At 39.9% G+C, this 19,077-nt stretch overlaps 1 pseudogene; it reads left to right on the forward strand.

The window, feature by feature from the left end:
* Nucleotides 1-519: 519 nt before the first annotated feature.
* Nucleotides 520-18,427, forward strand: LOC108990433 (annotated as a pseudogene).
* The last annotated feature ends 650 nt before the right edge of the window (nucleotides 18,428-19,077 follow it).

A 19,077-nucleotide genomic window follows, 5' to 3' on the forward strand; every position in this document is an offset into this window, starting at 1 on the left:
ATTTTAATTTTTTTTATCTAATCATTGTCCAATCATTATAACTTTCTTATAGTCTTAGATAACACAAAAAATAATACTAATTTTTTAAATATTAAAATAAAAATAATATTTAAACAAATTATTTAATTTAAATATATATTTTAAATTTAATAAGTTATCTTAACTTAAACTATTTTAATACTATTTATAATTGAGATATTCTGAGTTGGAGGGCTAAACATTGTCTTTTGAATTCAAAAATAAAATTATTTTAATATAAAGTTATGAAATAGTTGTAAATTGGTTATTATGAAATCATCTCTCTTTAAAAAACTTGAGCGGCAGGGAAAAAAAACTTATTGGTGCTTGTAACTAACTTAGATAGATAATTAATTAATAAATTTTAGTATTTCTTTTCATTTTTAATTTAAACTCAAAAAGTTATAGTAATATTATTATTTGTCTTGTAATCCCAAAATGATAAAAGAAAGATTCTTTAGATTCCATGAAATGAAGAATCAATCCCTTTTATTTTCCTCAGGAAAAAACAGATCAAGTTAGAGGTGGTTGTATTAGTTAGTGCTCACTGGAAGCTTGTTTGAGCTCTTTGGTGGGTTTCTTTAACTTGGTTCTTTTGTTTTGTTGTTGCCAAGGATTGAGGGAGACCGAAGAGTCGAAGACCAACTTTTCACACCAGAAAAAGGGTACAACTAAATCCCCGGTCTCTTTTTTTTCTTTTTTTTTTCCTATGTTCTGCTTCTCTTTTCCTGGGTGAACCAAACTTATGTGAATGCCGGTATCTATTTTTCAGGGCGTCGATAAAAATAATGGTAGTGGAGGAGAGATGGTGCGTGGTGACGGGAGGGAGAGGATTTGCTGCGCGGCATTTGGTGGAAAAGCTCATCGCCTACGATATGTTTTCCGTGCGGATTGCCGACTTGGGCCCCACCATTGACCTTGAACCAACCGAGGAGATGGGCCCCTCGGCGAAGCCTTACGCTCTGGCCGCGCCGTGTATGTTCATACCGATCTCCGAAACAAGGCCCATGTGGTGAAAGGTCACAACTACCATTGCTCTTCAACCGTTTGATAAATTACAAGCTGAAAAAGTCTGTCTAAAGATCTTTCCCCCTTTTTAAACAGCATGTGAAGGAGCGGAGGTCGTTTTCCACATGGCTGCGCCAAATTCATCGATTAACAATTATCAGCTGCATCATTCGGTGAATGTGGAAGGTACAGCGTGTTGGGTGTTGAGCCATATTGCTTTTGATTTGCTTTCAGACTTTTTACAGTCTTTGTTTGTGGATGGACTTGCTTGTTTTATGTTTTGAATCAACTATGGTCCGCAGGGACAAAAAATGTTATTGATGCTTGCACTGAGCTAAAAGTAAAGAGATTGATTTATACTAGCTCTCCCAGCGTGGTCTTTGATGGGATTCATGGGGTTTTCAATGGGGATGAGTCGTTATCATACCGGCTAAGGTACTGACTTCACCGAGTCTCAAGTTTATTATTTCTTTAGTGTGTAGTTTGTTGTTATTGCTCCTTACTGCCAGTTTTGAAGCAAAATTGCGAGCCAGAGTTTATTCTATTTTTATGTATTGTAACAGATTATTTTCACTACTCCTTGTTTCTTCCTTTTCTTCGGCGTGGAGAGATATAAGCTGAAGTAAATTCAGTTTCATTTTTATCACCTAAAATGTTGAACAGCATCTTTTCTTGTATCTTTTTCTTTTTGTGTGTGTGTTCATCATGCACAGGTAGTCACGTGTATCCTCAAATAATAATGTCCTTGTTACTGCTTAGCATGTGTAATCGATGCCCATGTTAGTTTCATAATGTTTCAGCACAACGATTCGTATTCAGCAACTAAAGCTGAAGGAGAGGCATTGGTAATCAAATCAAATGGGACTATTGGACTTTTAACATGCTGTATACGTCCTAGCAGCATTTTTGGCCCTGGAGATAAGTTGTTGGTTCCATCTTTAGTAGCTGCTGCAAGGGCGGGGAAATCTAAGGCAAGGATGTTTATTGCTCTGCATTATTTTGACTGTCTTCTTTTTATCTTCTAGTTAGAAAACAAACTCCATGTTTTGGATAGAGTTCAATAATTTGCTTCCATATTCTGATACACGAATGACATAAATTTGTATATTGTATCAATTTTTGAGGCTTAGATTTCGGTCAGTGTGGTCCATGATCTGCTTTTATTGGGTTGGGATTAAACAATCAAGTTGAGGAAAGCATGTTCTTGTTTTGAAGGAATAAAGTCCATAGATTTTTATGAAATGATTACCCATAAAAAAAATATTTTATGAAATCAAATTAATCTTTGGGACGATCAAAATTTTAATTCCTCTTCGCTTTATCGAGCCCAACTACCAAATGGATGATGCCGAGAAGGGCACGTGACCTCCTAGCTTCTTGGAGAGGCATTCAAGGCAACTCTCAAATTGCATCCATATGGAAGATGATACCAATATGTCTATGGTGGTGCATTTGGAGGGAGAGGAATGCAGGAAATTTTGAAGACCAAGAGTGGTCAATGGATGAGCTTAGAACCATTTTTTTCAATACTTTACTCCATTGGTCGATTGTAATTGATTTTTATGGCATGACCTTTCATGAATTCCTTGTATCACTAAACTAGCACGCCTGTGTGTTGCTCTTGTATATACCCCGTATACTTGGGCTTTTGTGTACTCTTTTGATTAATAAAAATTTGTTTACCGATAAAAAAAAAATGCCAAATACTATCTTTTTGTAGGAACATTTTATTAAGATTTGTGATAAGATGTATATGCATGCAAAGCGCTTGTGGCAGTGCTTTCGTGAACCTAGTCCCATCACAGGTAGCTTCTGTCGCAAGTTTCATGTTAAGGCTCTTGACTACTTGAAACATTGATTAGAAAGTTGTAATAATTTAATATGGTCTCTGTTCTGATAGCATCCATTAGGGTCTAACCGGATAAAAGACGTGTGTTTGCACGGTCTCTGGGATTTCTCATAATCAAAAATCGTCCATCAGGGTCTACCACAAAATTCTTGTTAATCATATAAAATTTTTCTTGTGGAGTGGTGAAGACCTGTAACACACCAAAATGCTAATTTTCTTAAAATTGTGAGTGGTGCCTGCTTTCTTGAAGAAAAACTAATGTGATTTTTATTTGCTTCTTTTTCACATGTTCAGTTCATTATTGGTGATGGAAACAACATTTATGAATTTACTTATGTTGAAAATGTGGCACATGCCCATATATGTGCTGAGCGAGCTCTTGCATCGGAAGGGATGGTTGCAGAAAAAGCTGCAGGGCAGTTACTTTTATTGTTGCAATATCAGTATTCAAACAAGAATACCGCGCGTGCGTGCACACACACACACACAGAGGGGGAGAGAGAGAGAGAGTTCAGTTTATTGATTTTTCTTGATTCTCTGCCATCTTTCAAATTCAGTAGTCATTTGTGGAATATTTGGGAAAGGTTAAAGTCCGGGAGAGGTTCTCCTAGAAAAGAAAAACAGAGATAAAATGGACATCTCAAGCCCGGAGATCATTAGTGGGTTTTGAATTTCTTTGCTCAACAAACATTGGTTTTTGCAGGCATATTTTATCACCAACATGGAACCTATAAAATTTTGGGAGTTTGTTTCGCTTATTATGGAAGGACTTGGCTATGAGGGGTTTGTCTTATCCTTGGTACTTTTTTTTTCCCCGACTAGATATATCCAGCTCTTTGCATATTGATCTTTTTCTTCTTCTTTGATCTTCATCTTTTTAGGTTCTTTGTTAGTTATTGTTAGTTATATTACATCTTCAAATATCTTCTTACTTGTGCTATGCCTCTTTCAATATTAATAAGATATCTTCTTTCTTATCAATAGGAAAAAATATTAATCTAGGCATCATAACTAACATTGTAATAGTTTCCCATTTTCCCAATTTTTCTCAACTTGTTCTCTCCGTACAAGTGCCTCTTTTCCGTACACCCAAATTCCTATGACGCAAAATTTTTTTTTCCTCTCTCTGTGGTGATGTTTTGGTGTTTGCTACGGTGTGATTGTGTTTTGAGTCTAGAATTTAAATGGATTATTTGAAAATTGTTGGGATTGAATCTTAAGGTGTTTGAGGTATCAAGGGATGGTAGATACGTGCTCGTAATCGAAAGAGGGTGGAAAGTTGTGAAAGAGATAAGCTTGGGGACAGCCATAGCACGATGGTTCTCTAAAGTGCTGGAGGCTTGTATGAAGTCTGGGAGTAAGGAATATCATTCTGCTCATCGAGAAGGAGTCAAGGGCTATATTGCGCAGCGATGTTCTAACTCACGAGGATGTTATATGGCATTGGTGGAGTATGGTGGAGGTGGTCGTCAGAGCTTCATTTTTATACCAGAATATAGGGACAATAGGGGATGGTGGAAACTGGCAGAGGTGTTGAGGGATGTTGGAAGAGAAGATGAAATTGCTCGTCCTTCACAGCCAGGGACGACGGTAGCTCAGCATCAAAACCATCCTCGGTCGTATCGGGAGGCACTCCAACAACCCCGACGAGAACGTGTTAGAGGGAGAGCTAGTTCTGACTTATTGGTTTGCCCGAGAGGAGCTATAGGTATGCAAAAGTCAGGTAGTGCCGCCATTTCTGTGTATGCCCAGAGTATGGAGGAAGGTGGCAGGGATGTTGTCGGCCTGATTGAGGAAAAGGAGCAGCGTGTCTTGTATGAGATGAAGAGCCAGTTGGGAGAAATGCAAGATAAAATAAACTGGCTTATACGCTGCATTGAGGAGAAAAAAGGGGTGGGTGTGGGTCTCTGAATGGGCTGTGGGCTGAGTGAAGGAAATGGGAGGGGCTCTTCAGGGAGCTTAGTGGGCTAGACGAATCCTAATGGGCTTCAACCTATGAAGCTAACTAAAGGGAAGGAAAAAGTTGGAATGGGCTTAGGCGTTGGGATCCAACCCATGGTCAAGCAAGGCCATGTGTGGAGGAGACGGAAGGTGACTGATGCAGGCCCATCGGCAAATGGGGATCAGCCACTGTCGCTGGTGAAGACCCAGGTGGTCTTCTCGAAGGTGGTGGAACCATCGACGAGCGCTTCGTTGCCACCTACGAGCATCTAAGGTGCTTTCTCAAGGCAAAGGGGTGCATCTAGCACCATTTTTGCCCCGCTTGCCGCCAAAGTGTCGGGATTAGCACAGACTAGGTCGATGGAGGCTGCTGGTGCTACCTCGCTGACCAGAGTGCCAGCGACAGCTTCTCTAGATAAGGGGGAGGCGAGTTTCGGCGAGGCCATGGGTGAAATGACGCGATCGAAAGGGGGGCATCCACAGAACGAGCCGTTAGAGGCTACTGCCTCTACTATCGGGATCCTTGCATCGGAAAACTTACCGGAAAGTGAAGGAGTGGGCTCTCAGGGCAGTTACATGGAGATGGCACCCATTCATTGTCCCAACTTCTCTACCAAAGACCCGAGAACGGAAGAGGTAGCTAGGGGGGTGTCAGATGAATCAAACCTACAATTGATTCCCTGTGATAGAGAGTGCAATGACGGGGGAATTGCTGAACCAACCCCACTTTGCACGATACCACCCAGTCAAACTCAGAGAGGTTTATATTAGAGTGGTTTTTAAGAAGGTATGGGATGTACCATGGTGCATGAGTGGGGACTTCAATATTACCCATTTTCCCAGTGAGTGAGGAGGTATTGGAACTCCTTGGCTATGGAGGAGTTCTCTGAGTTCATATTTGATTTGGACCTCATGGACCTTCCCCTTGTCGAGGGCGAGTTGACTTGTTCAAATAGTCGGGGTTGGTCCAGATTGGACAGGTTCCTCGTCTCTTTTTCGTGAGAGGCCCACTTTCCGGAGTTGTGTAAAAAACGATTGCCCCGAGTTTGCTTAGACCATTTTCCTATTTTGTTAGACTGTGGAGGTGTTCATGGGGGACACCGGTATTTCAAGTTTGAAAATGTGGCTAACAACTGATGGTTTTACAGAGAAAGTCCGTTCTTGGTGGTCTTCTTATCAATTCACAGGTACTCCCAGTTTCATTTTTGCAGGTAAGCTTAAGGTTTTGAAGCAAGATCTAAAGAAGTGGTGCCAACGGAATTAGCTGGCCATTTAAAGTCAGCAAATTCTATGCCTTGTACAGCTTTGACAGCTATCTTCTATGTTTGTAAATGTTTTATTCTTTCCTTAATTGGGATATACTAGCTGTAGGCTATCTTTAGACAGATCTGTATATGGTAGTTTAGCTGATTTTAAGGCTGAAGATCAGCTTGTATTCTATATATAATGGGAACTCTCCACCGAGAGAAATATACTTTTGCTCAAAGCTCTCTAAGTTTACATGGCATCAGAGCCACAATTCTGAATCCTCACGTGTCTCTTGTCCAACTCAGCCTTAGTTCAGCCTTTATTCTTCTCACGTGTCTCTTGTTCTCAAGTCCAACTCAGCCCTAGTTCAGTCCCTTGTTCTCGGTTATTCTTGATCAAGTTCTCTTTGCCTCATGTCTTTAGATAAGTCTGACGCATTCTTGGTTCGTTTTAATGGCAAAAACTACTCAGCCTGGGCATTCCACTTCATGATATTTGTCAAAGGCAAGGATCTTATGCTGCACAAGGCAAGCCAAGAGGCAGGGACATGAGCACTGTTCAGTGCTTTTGTGCAAAGGATTTGGCCATTTCATATCAAACTGTCCCAAAAAATTCTGCAACTACTACAAAAAGGATGGCCATATTATCAAGGAATGCCCTACCCAACCCCTCAAGAGATTTGAAACAGCATATACTGCCTCAGTTGCCTCTTCTAGTACTGGTAGTTCTATGGATATAACACCTCTGACACATAGTGCTCCTGCTCCTGTTCCACCCGTGACCCCTGAAATGATTCAACAAATGATCATTTTTGCATTCTCCGCTTTAGGACTTTCAGGTAAACCCTTCTTTACATCACCTCCTTGGTACTTTGATTCCAGCGCTTCCTATCATATGACAAACAATGCTCATTTCCTTACCAATATAAACAAATATTCTGGAAATCTCAAGATTCATACTGCTGATGGCAACCATTTACCTATCACGACCACCAATGATGTTTCTCCTTCTCTAACCGATGTCTTTGTCTCTCCTGGTCTTACCACTAATCTGGGTTCTGTCGGTCAGTTGGTTGACAATGATTGTAAAGTGGAATTCTCTAAATCTGGTTGTGTTGTGTAGGATCAACAATCAGGGAAGATGATTGCGAGAGGCCCTAAAGTAGGACGTCTTTTTCCTCTCCTATTTCCTTTGTATCCATGTTTCTCTTTGCCCTTTGTCACTTGTAATTCTGCTCCTGTTGATTACCTAGCATGGCATAAACGTCTAGGACATCCAAACTCTAATGTACTTCATGATTTGCTAAATTCTGGTTTACTTGGGAATAAAGAGTCACCATCTCTTAGTGCTGTTCAATTTGATTGCAATTCTTGTCGACTTGGCAAAAGTAAAACTCTTGACATTTCCCACTCACACACCAAAAGTAGTCCAACCTTTTGATATGATACATAGTGATGTGTGTGGTATGGCACTGGTTACTTCTCATGCTAATTACAAGTACTTCGTCACTTTTATTGACGACTAGTCGGTTCACGTGGATTTATTTCCTACATTCTAAAAATGAAGTATTTTCTGTTTTCAAGCTCTTTCATGCTCATATTTAGACTCAATTTTCTGCCAATATCAAAATCCTTCGCTCTGACAATGGGGGTGAGTACATGTCTCATGTGTTTAAGGAATTTCTGCAAACTAATGGCATAATATCTCAACGGTATTGTCCTTCAACCCTCCAACAAATTGGGGTGGTTGAAAGAAAGAATCGTCACCTTCTCGATGTTGTTTGCACCCTTCTTTTAGAGTCATCTGTGCCCTCTCGGTTCTGGTGTGAAGCTCTCTCCACTGTTGTCCACCTCATCAACACATTGCCTTCTCCCTCATTGAACCATGTCTCTCCTTACACTCGGTTATTTGGTCACACTCCAAATTATTCTAACCTTCGTATCTTTGGTTGTGTGTGCTATGTTCATCTTCCTGCACACGAACGCACTAAACTCACGGCTCAGTCAGTCCAATGTGCCTTTCTAGGATATTTTGTACGTCAGAAAGGTTTTCTTTGCTATGATCCAAATCTGCGTCGTATTCGGGTTTCTAGAAATGTGATCTTTCTAGAAAACCAGTAATTTTTCTCCACTCACCCCGATCCCCTTTCTCCTTCATTTTCTTTTTTTCCCTTGTTTACTAGCTCTTCTATAGATCTTGTACCTTCTAAGCCTCTCCTAGTGTATCACCAACACTCCTCCGCCCCATCAAATCAGACTTCTGCATCTCACGAGCCCCCTCAACTTAATTTCCCGACTGCTAATCCTGTTCCAGCAACTGCACCTGCTCCTCTCAGACACACTACTCGGGTTTGTAAACCCCTAGATATGTTTGGTTTCGCCCCTCCTTTATCCTTGACAGCCGCCTTGTCTTATACTCCTATTCACTCGTCTTATAAACTGGCAATGGAGCATGAGTCTTGGCGAAAAGCTATTGAAACAGAACATCTCGCACTTGAAGAAAACCAGACTTGGGATGTTGTTCCATGTCCGCCATCCGTGAAACCCCATGGCAGTAAGTTGGTGTTTTCTATCAAGCTTCGTTCTGATGGATTCATAGACCGTCACAAGTCTCGGTTGGTGGTTCTTGGCAACAAACAAGAGTATGGCCTAGACTACGATGAAACCTTAGCACTGGTAGCCAAGATGCCCACCGTGCGAACCATACTAACTCTTGCTGCATCTCAATCATGGCCTTTACATCAAATGGAAGTTAAGAACGCATTCCTACACGGTGATCTCAAGGAAGAAGTTTACATGAAATTTCCCTCTGGTATGCCTACTTCCTCACCTAATGATGTTTGCAAACTAAAACGCTCTTTGTATGGATTGAAGCAGGCACCGAGAGTATGGTTTGAAAAGTTTCGATCCACTCTCCTTTTCCTTCACTCAGAGTCAGTATGACTCCTCCTTTTTTCTACAGAGGACATCTAAGGGCATAGTTATTCTCCTTATTTATGTGGACGATATCGTTGTCGTTGGTTCCGATATGGAGGCCATCTTTAAGATTCAGAAATTGTTGCATTCTACTTTCCACATGAAAGACCTTGGCCAGCTCACCTACTTCTTGGGGTTAGAGGTGCATCATCAGCCTCAAAGTATCTTCTTGAATCAACACAAGTATATTCAGGATCTGGTTCAGTTAGTCGGACTCACACACACTACTTCTGTTGACACCCCTATGGAACTTAATGTGAAGTATCGACATGACGAAGGGGAGCTTCTTGAGGATCCTACTTTCTATTGGAAGCTGGTGTGTAGTCTTATCTATCTAACCATCACCCGACCGGACATCTCTTATGTTGTCCACACCATCAACAAGTTCATGCAAGCCCCTCGACATCTCCACCTATCTGTAGTCCGACGTATCATTTGATACATCCTTGGCACACCTAGTCGTGGCTTATTTTTCCCTATTGGTTCTTCACTCCAGCTATAAGCCTACAATGATGCTGATTGAGCCGGCTGCCCAAACACTAGGAAATCTACTACCGGATGGTGTATGTTTCTTGGTGATGCTCTTATCTCTTGGAAATGCAAGAAGCATGATTATGTCTCCAAGTCATCAACTGAGGCAGAGTACTGCGCCATGTTTGCTGCATGGTCCGAGATCATTTGGCTGCGTGGTCTCCTCACAGAGCTTGGTTTCTCCCAAGTTCAACCTACTCCACTACATCCTGACAACACTAGTGCCATCCGAATTGCTGCCAACCCTGTCTACCTCGAACGCACAAAGCACATAGAGGTTTACTGCCACTCCATCTGGGAGACCTATGACCGCCAGATTATCACCCTCCCACATATCTCCACTACTCTACAGATCGCGGAAATCTTCACCAAATCCATGACACGTCAGTGCCATAATTTCCTTGTTTGCAATTGATGCTTGTCGATTTACCAGCATCAATTTGAGGGGGGATGTCAACGGGGCCACTTAAAGTCTGCAGATTTTATGCCTTGTACAGCTTTGACAGCTATCTTCTATGTTTGCAAATCTTTTATTCTTTTTTTAATTAGGATATACTAGCTGCAGGCTATCTTTAGACAGATTTGCATATGGTAGTTTAGCTGATTTTAAGGGCTGAGGATCAGCTTGTATTCCATATATAATGGGAATTCTCCATCGAGAGAAATATACTTTTGCTCAAAGCTCTCTAAGTTTACAAGTGGAACTTGAAAATTTTTGGCAACATTGATGACCAGAAGACTACCCTTATGGAGGAGTTACAGGAGTTAGAGGGGAGGGAATCGTAAGGAGACACCTTGGAGGAGGTATTATTGAGGAAGAGTTCGGTTGTGACAGAACTGGAGAGGGTGTTGTTGATGGAGGAGATCTCGTGCCGCCAAAAATCCAGGGCACTCTGGTTAAAAGAAGGTGATAAATGTACGAAATCCTTCCATAAAGTGGCCAATTCTCATAGGCATAGCAATGCTATTGAGACACTTCACTCAAGTGCTCTTTTCCCCCTCTGAATTATAAGACCATATTGTCCACTATTATGAGAAGCTCCTCACTGAATCGGCTTGCTGGAGGCTGAAGCTTGATGATTTTGTTGTTTGAGTCTATTGACCCGCAGAGTGCGAGTTGGTTGGAAAGACCTTTTGACGAAGATGAGATTCATAAGGTCATTTGCAGCATGGCAAAGGATAAAGCATCGGGTCCGGATGGCTTTTCGATGGGATTCTTTCAAGCTTGTTGGGATATTGTGAAATGTGATGTTATGCAAGTTTTCTTTGAATTTTACTCTTTCAAGAAATTTGAGAAATGCCTTAATGTGACGTTCATTGCTCTCATACTGAAGAAACAGGGGGCTACAACAATTGAGGATTTCTGCCCCATAAGCCTTGTGAGTGGAGTGTACAAGATCATTTCGAAGGTTCTTGCAAATCGGCTAAGCGTGGTTTTGGAACAAATTATTTCTAAGCCTCAAAATGCATTTGTTCGGGGAAGACAAATCCTTGATTCGGTTCTTATTGCCAATGAGTGCTTGGATCATAGGTTGCGGGAGGGAGTTTCAGGTATTCTATGCAAGCTTGACATGAAAAAAGATTATGATCATATGAATTAGGAATTTCTTTTATACTTGCTCAGGAGGTATAACTTTGGCGATAGGTGGATTTCATGGATTCAACATTGTGTCTCTGCCGCTCGTTTCTTGATATTAGTTAATGGCACCCTTGCTGGTTTTTTCAACAGTTCTCGTGGATTGAGGCAAGGGGACCCATTGTCTCCTCTACTTTTTGTTATCGTTATGAAGGCACTTGGTTGGATGGCGAAGGCTGCTGTGGGTGGTGGTTTTTTATCTAGATTTTCAGTGGGTAATGGTACTAATGGCTCTATCTTAATCTCACATATTTTATTTGCAAATGATACTCTCATTTTTCTGTGAAGTGGATCATGGCCATATTCAAAATTTACGAGCACTTTTGTAATGTTTTGAAGCTGTTTCAGGGCTTAAAGTGAGCCTTGGTAAGTTTGAGATGGTTGCAGTGGGTGTGGTGCCTAGTATCAATAGCCTGACGAGCCTTCTGGATTGTAAAGTGTCATCCTTGCCTATGAAATATTTGGGCCTCCCATTGGGAGCGACCTTTAAGGCTGGAGCGATTTGGGATGAGGTTGTGGAGAAAGTAGAGAAAAGGCTGGCTGGTTGGAAATGATTATATTTATCAAAAGGGGGTTGATTCACCTTAATTAAGAGCACGTTAACTAACCTTCCCACCTATTTCTTATCTCTATTTCCTTTGCCTGCAGGGGTGGCGAATAGGATTGAGAAATTATTTCGGGCTTTTTTGTTGTGGGGAATAGGGGAGGAACCGAAAATCCATTTTGTTAAGTGGAAGAAATTTTGTTCTCCAATTTCAAATGGTGGCTTGGGAGTGTGCAACTTGAGGACTTTCAATAAAGCTTTATTGGAGAAATGGCTATGGAGGTACCACTTGGAGGGGGATTCACTGTGGAAGGAAATTATAGACTCTAGACATGGAAGTGCTTGGGGGGGCTGGTGCTCCAACGAAGTGAGAGGGGGGTATGGCCTGGGCTTATGGAAATTTATTAGGAGGGGATGACAGAGTTTCGAAAACCATATCCGTTTTGTGGCTATAGAGGGCACTAGAATCAAGTTTTGGCATGATGTTTGGTGTGGAGATTGCACTCTTGATAGGGCTTTTCCAAATCTCTATCGTATTGCAGCCAACAGGGATGCTTCTGTGGCGGATCTGAGGGTATTTTCTCATGGTTCTCACCAGTGGAATGTCCTATTTAATAGGGATATTCATGACTGGGAATTGCATACTGTTTCAGAATTTTTCAGGCTGATATACTCTATGGGAAACACTACGGCACAGGGGGATAAGATCTAGGGGAGGTCCTAAGGCAATAGGAAGTGTACAGTCAGGGAGTATTACAAAATATTGGCATCACAAGGTAATGCTCCATTCCCTTGGAAGAATATTTGGAAGTCTTGTGTGCCTTCTAAAATAGCTTTCTTTGTATGGACTGCTGCTCTTGGGAAAATTTTGACAACGGATAACTTGAGGAAGAGGGGACTCATTGTGTTGGATTGGTGCTACTTGTGTAAAAAGCAAGGAGAATCGCTGGATCACTTATTAGTGCATTGTAAAGTGAAAAGGGTGCTGTGGGATGAGATATTTAGAAGAGTTGATGTCGCCTGGGTAATGCCTTTAAGGGTGGTTGATTTACTGGCTTGTTGGAAGGAGATTCAAGGCTGTCATCAAGTGGCGGCAGTGTGGAAGATGATTCCGTTGTGCATTATGTGGTGTATTTGGGCGGAAAGGAATGAGCGGTGCTTTGAAGATAGGGTGCGCACAATGGCGGAGCTTCAGAATTTTTTATACACACTATTGCTTTGGTTTTCTGCTATTGTACTTAATGGGAACAATGCTCATGACTTCTTGCCCTTAATCTATCGTTCCTAGAATGTATTTAGGTGTTCTTTTGTATACTCCCTATGTACGTGGGCTATACCTATTTCGTTCGTATCAATGAAATTTACCTTTTACTTATAAAAAAAAAAATCATATTGAACCACCAATGGCATGGATGCCAACGAATACACTGCACTTTTAAACCATGTTGTAGCATGTAGCGCCAACCATGATTATCATTTTTCACATCAGAAATCTTTTGCTAAACTATGGTTCTCATTTTAGTCCATAGAAAGTAAACAACTTCCAATTTTTCCCTCTCCATGTGTACCTTCTCTTGCAGTTAATAAAAATTATCTTAATTATAAAAAAAAGAAACTTCCAAGTTGTCCCGCAATTTAATTGAGCAGTTTTTTCCTTTTGCAAAGTAGTGATGAAGGAGATTATGGTGTAAGTTGTTGCCATACCATTTGGTATGTGAAAGTTTAGCATGACATATACCCGAATCAAGAATTATGGGGAAATATATAATGTTTTAAAGGCTTTTTTTTTTAATGAAGAAGGAGTATCTCTCTCCCTCTACTCATCCTCCCCTTCCTCTATGCCACCAGCCCAAATTTGAGCACCAAGACCAGTGCCAAGCTCAAATCACCACCTCCATAACCTGTTGTAATTACAGCAGCCCCACCACCTTGGTACCTGCACCACCCTCATTGTTCGAAACCTTTCCATCCCCCTATTTCGTGCCTCCTGTCACTGTCACCACCGGTGAGTTTTGTGGTGCAGAAACCCTACCATAATAAAACCCAGAGCTTTCTCTCCATTGTCCTCTTCCAGCTCCTATTTACCTATCCAAGCTGTCAAGTTCATAATCCACACAGAGGAACAACTATTCATTTCACTTTTATTATAGGCAATACTGATCTTGTATTTCCAATATCCTGACACTATCCTATGAGGAAAAGATTCATTACTATTTGATCATTACTGAAAGACCCCACCTCAAAATCCAAAGAACCCACCTTATAATTGGTTTTAAACATGGGGATGTGAACTCCAGGACACTCACTTGGAATTTATGAGCATTTTGGGTTGGGATATGATGGTGGTGGATTTGGTCATGCATCAGAGTACAGTTGACACAATATGCAATAGCTTCATAACTTAGATTTTGTGGGAAAATCTAAGAAAACCTTGCTTCACACACTGCCACCACTTCCGTATCTCCTTTTTCTCATTAATTTATTATCTTATAAAAAAATTCTTTTTTTTTTATAAGTTACTTATAATTTTTTTAATATTACTCATAAAAAAATATATTCTCTAGTAAAAGGCATAGAATATAGTTATGTAACAGGTGATGCTCCTTCTCTTTTATTCTGAACCAATGTAGTTTGCAGGCCAAGAATAAAGATCCCTGCCTTTGTCATGATGCCAATTGCACATATGGTGGACTGGACATATAGGCTGTTTGGCCCATATGGGATGAAGGTGCCGCAGTTGACACGTTCAAGAATAAGACTCATATCTTGCAGCAGATCTTTTAATTGTTCAAAAGCAAAGGATCTACTTGGCTATGAACCCATCGTCTCCCTTCAGGTTATTTCCTAGTTTTTTAAAAAGATAAAGAAGTTTCTCAAAAAGAAGAAAGGAAAAGAAGAACAGAAAATAATAAAACAATAAAAAAGAAAGAACAAAGAATCATTTGTTTTTTTTTTTTTTTTTCCATATGGAATTATTTTCTTAATTGTTTTAGAATAGTTGCTTAGTGGATAGTTTATATGGTGTTCTGCTGAAGCCCCCTGAGTTAAGGGTCTAAGACCCCATGGTTCTTCTTTAAACTCAACTTCAAGGATTTGCCCTCATGGTATGTGGGCTGCTTCTACTGCATGCTCTTAACCTTCTAAATGATTGTTGTGGATGGTCAATGTAGATATAAACTTAATGAATCTACCTGTTTATGTTTAGGTTGTTGTGATTAGGTTTAATTTTGTGCTCTGAGTCTTATACATGTAATCTAGCTCTGAACTGGACAATGTTGAAAGGTCTAATCACCCATATAATCTTAGTTCAACTTTTGAATATTTGAGTGTACCTGTCACATTGGATTTTTTCTCTCTGCAGGATGGTATAAAGAGGACAATTGAGTCATACTCACACTTGAGGGCTGAGCATCTACACAAAAGGGAAGGACCTTCGAGAGCTTCCATATATCTTGGAAGTGGAAGGGGTATCATCAATTTTCATTCATGTCACTGCTTTTAGTGTCTATCTGTACTGCATTCTCCTATGTAATACTCTGGACGTTTCCTTATAGTACCTGGCAGAGTGCAATCATTCAGGGCCTTGAAAAATCAAATGCGGATAACCTCCTACACAGCCATTATCATAGAATTGCTCCCCCTTACACTGCCGTAGCCAACAACAATATCGATTAGGTGTCTGATTATCAGTGGCAGATTACCTTGTGAGCGTGATGTTAGATGATTGGAATTATGCTATTAATATGAATATCTTAGGAACATGTTCTTAGGATGATAAAACTCTATTAATGTTAATAATAACTTATGCACAAGTCAAGACTGGCAGGCCCATTTAACACATTGTGTGTAGTGGGCTGGTTTTGATTGGAAATAAGATATATTATCATGTATTCCTAAGATATCTTATTGTGTGCTTGGATACACCTGACTTGGACTGAATACAAAAAATTTGCATGTTGTAAGCTTGAGTGATTGAATGATGGACGATGATGAGGAAATTTAAAAAGAAAAAAATTGACTGCGCTTTAGTGGTGATTTTTGGATGTTGGTGGCAAGCTTGAGCAGTTGGTGGCTGGCTACTGGCAGCAAGCTTGAGTGGCTGGTGGAAATCTTGTGAACACTGGTGATCTCAGGATGCCCCTCTTTAGGCAACTGACAAGGAACCCATGTTATCTGGATTGACCATAACACCACCTCCCGCATGGTATTTTTATGCACTCCGTATGGAATACTGAAAGTTTCATTGGGATATCTTATTCAATACAATTGCTCAAACATTATATATTGTTCATTTTTATCCTGCAATCTAGCCACTCAACGATTACTTCTTTGTTTTTGTCCTGACATGACTAACTTAACTATTTGGGTCTTCAGCCCTAATATGACCTAACTAAGCTATGTATTTCTAAGGTATAGGTGTGCAAACACTCGTATGTGACGTATATGTTTGTATGCACAAGCAGTAGGGTTAGGGCACAGCATTCCCCTTCCTTTTTTTTGATCGGTAAGTGAGGATTTTATTGATAATAGGCGAAGCCAAGTACACGGGACATATACAAGTCAATATGCAAGATACATTTATTCATCTGTATGCATTGATGAAGTGATCCGGCTGCCGCTATTTTTTGCAGTTGCTGACATGTTACTCTGGAGGGATAAAAGGCAGACACTTACTGCTTTATTACTATTGGTTGCAATTTACTACAACTTCATTGCATCTGGATTTATTCTCCTAAGCGGCCTTTCAAAGCTTCTTTTGGCAACCTCAATATTCTTGTTTATCCATGGCATTTTACCAGAAAAGATGTATGTCTGATTACCCTCTTCTTGGTATGTCAATATGTCAATTAACATGGAGCAGTGCTGTTAATGTGTTTCACTCATCGTTAGACCTTATTGAAACGTTCTGATTTGATGGGAGTCTGTCAGAAGCATCAAGCTGATGGTATAAAATATATTTCTAACTATACATGCATGTCTACTATGCCAGAATGGGATATACAGTGGAGAAAATACCCCCATCATGTTTTTATTTGTCAGAAGAGAAGTCGAGAAGAGTTGCTTCATCGGTGGCGTCATCTTGGAATTCTGCTGTTAATGTTTTAAAGTATCTTTCGATGGGAAAGGACTGAGTTCTGTTGCTTAAGGTATTTACTAGTCTTTGTATGTTTCCTTGCTTCTATGGCTCCAAGTTATGCGGTGCTGAATACTTCTCAGTACTTTTTGTTTTGGTGATAATTATTTTTAAAAAAAGGCTTCAACTTAAGTAGACGGGGAATGGAAGAGGAGCTCTTTAAATAGCTACAACTAAATTCTTAAAGCTCAAAAAATTAAAAAAAAAAGAAGGAAAGAACAAAGAAAAAATAAAAGCAATCTGCTCAGTATACTTACTACTTAGCGTAAAAGGAATAATCTGAAGCATGATAACTTCACATTTTGGGAGCATCTTCGAAGCTCTCAAGGGAGCCTTGCTCCTCTAAATGGTCTTCCTTGGAAACCAACTCTGTCCCTTGCTAATTTTTAACTGAAGGGTAATGCAAAAGCTCTTCAGGGTCTATTTGCTTGTTTGACCAAGTCCACTATTTTGTTTTAAAAGCTCACCTGAATTTAGCTTTAGTTAAATAGTTGATGGGCGATGAGTAGGTGGTACCCTCTACTCTATGGATCCTTTCTTGTTTTTGTTCATGGACTCTTTATACGAATGCCACGTCCAAAATCTCTGCCGTGCTTTTATGTGTACATATCATCCATGACAAGGCACTACAAAAAGCCACCACAAGTCAAATATGTGTATTGACAGTGCCACATTCTTGTGCCACCCTGTTAATGGCAGCTACTAGTATATATAATGGAAATTCCAAGTTTGGTTCCAAATTTTTTTAGCACGTATTATTTGGTCCATTTCAGCAACTCCAATGGAGATTCTTGATGCATTTTACTGATTCTGTTCTTTGCACATGTAACATGATAGGTTGTTCTCTCTCTATTGCTTCTTAGCTTCCTTGGAACCATTTCACTTCAGAGCTTTTTTGTCATAGGTTTTTTCTCTCTCTCTCTCTCTCTCATGCATGCCGCTTTACTATAAACAAAATCCTTTAAAGGTATTGGCATTTAATTCGAGCTTGAAGCCATGGCAGTTCAGATGTTTTGAAACTTCTCACAAAACACGAGCTAGCCATGTTAATTTTGTTTAATACCAGTTAAAGGAAGCTGGTACAGAACTTGGATAAACTGTCAGCTGAACTCTGTTATAAATCTCAAAGAATCTATCATCTGGTGATTTCTTCCCATGAAATATTTTAGCTGGGATTTCCTCTTGTACTTGGGAAATATTTTAGCTGACATAATTTTTTGCAGTTGAACACAAGCTTCATTCATGTCTCGCCTTAGACTTCCATTTTCATATTGGACTGATTTTGAGACTATTCCATTCTCCAGCGTCTTATCTAAGGGGCTATGTACGCTCTATCTTAATTTTGCAGGACTTCTAATTCCCTCTGTCTTTTAAGACAGAACCATCTTTGCAGGGTAAAGGTAGAGATCAAGCAATTGATACTAAAACCCAATTTTTTTTCCTTCTTTTCACCACCTTTGCACTGTAGTTATTGTAATAAGGTATTTGTTGGGATCTGCACCCGCTCATCATGTACCATCTTTTCTAATATTAATGAAGTTCTCTTGCTAGCTTTAAAAAAAAAAAAAAGTGAGAGAGGGAGAGAGATAAACTTCATAGGCATATTTGCACTCTAATTCGAGCAAAATTTCACGTATCCTTAATTTAAACCATAAATTTTCGCTTCTAATTAACACAGCCATCCACTCAGCTAGATTAAATCCTCTCATAGCCCTATTATGATATACTAGAATGAACCTCGTCGAAAGCTCTTTAACCTGAAAAGCCAGCATACATCCTCTTGGTAGTGTTTCAGTGGGAGATATTTTTGTCTACAAAAAAACGATTAGAGGCAAAAATGAAATCTCCCTTTTATAAAAAAATACAAACCAATATATTAAGAACATAAATGAATTTACACAACAGCACTACAATTCTATTCAATGGGCCCAAGGTTGTAGACTTGTTCTTTCTAATTTTTATGAACTGCCGGAAATAATAAACCATTAGATTTGCATTGTCGGTTGTTCTAAAGATCAGAGAGCTTTTTTTGTACATGATGATTGCTATTTATATCGAGAGTTTAGAAGAGACAGATCGTATCTGCTCCCGTGAAGTCTATGCATTCTCTACTGTTCTTTTAATGTGACGTGCATCTACGATATCGTCATTAATGTGACGTGTAACTTGGATATTGTGTTATTAATGTGGCGT

The sequence above is a fragment of the Juglans regia genome, chromosome 10 (genome assembly GCF_001411555.2).
Source record: "Juglans regia cultivar Chandler chromosome 10, Walnut 2.0, whole genome shotgun sequence".
In the NCBI taxonomy this organism is placed as follows: domain Eukaryota; kingdom Viridiplantae; phylum Streptophyta; class Magnoliopsida; order Fagales; family Juglandaceae; genus Juglans; species Juglans regia.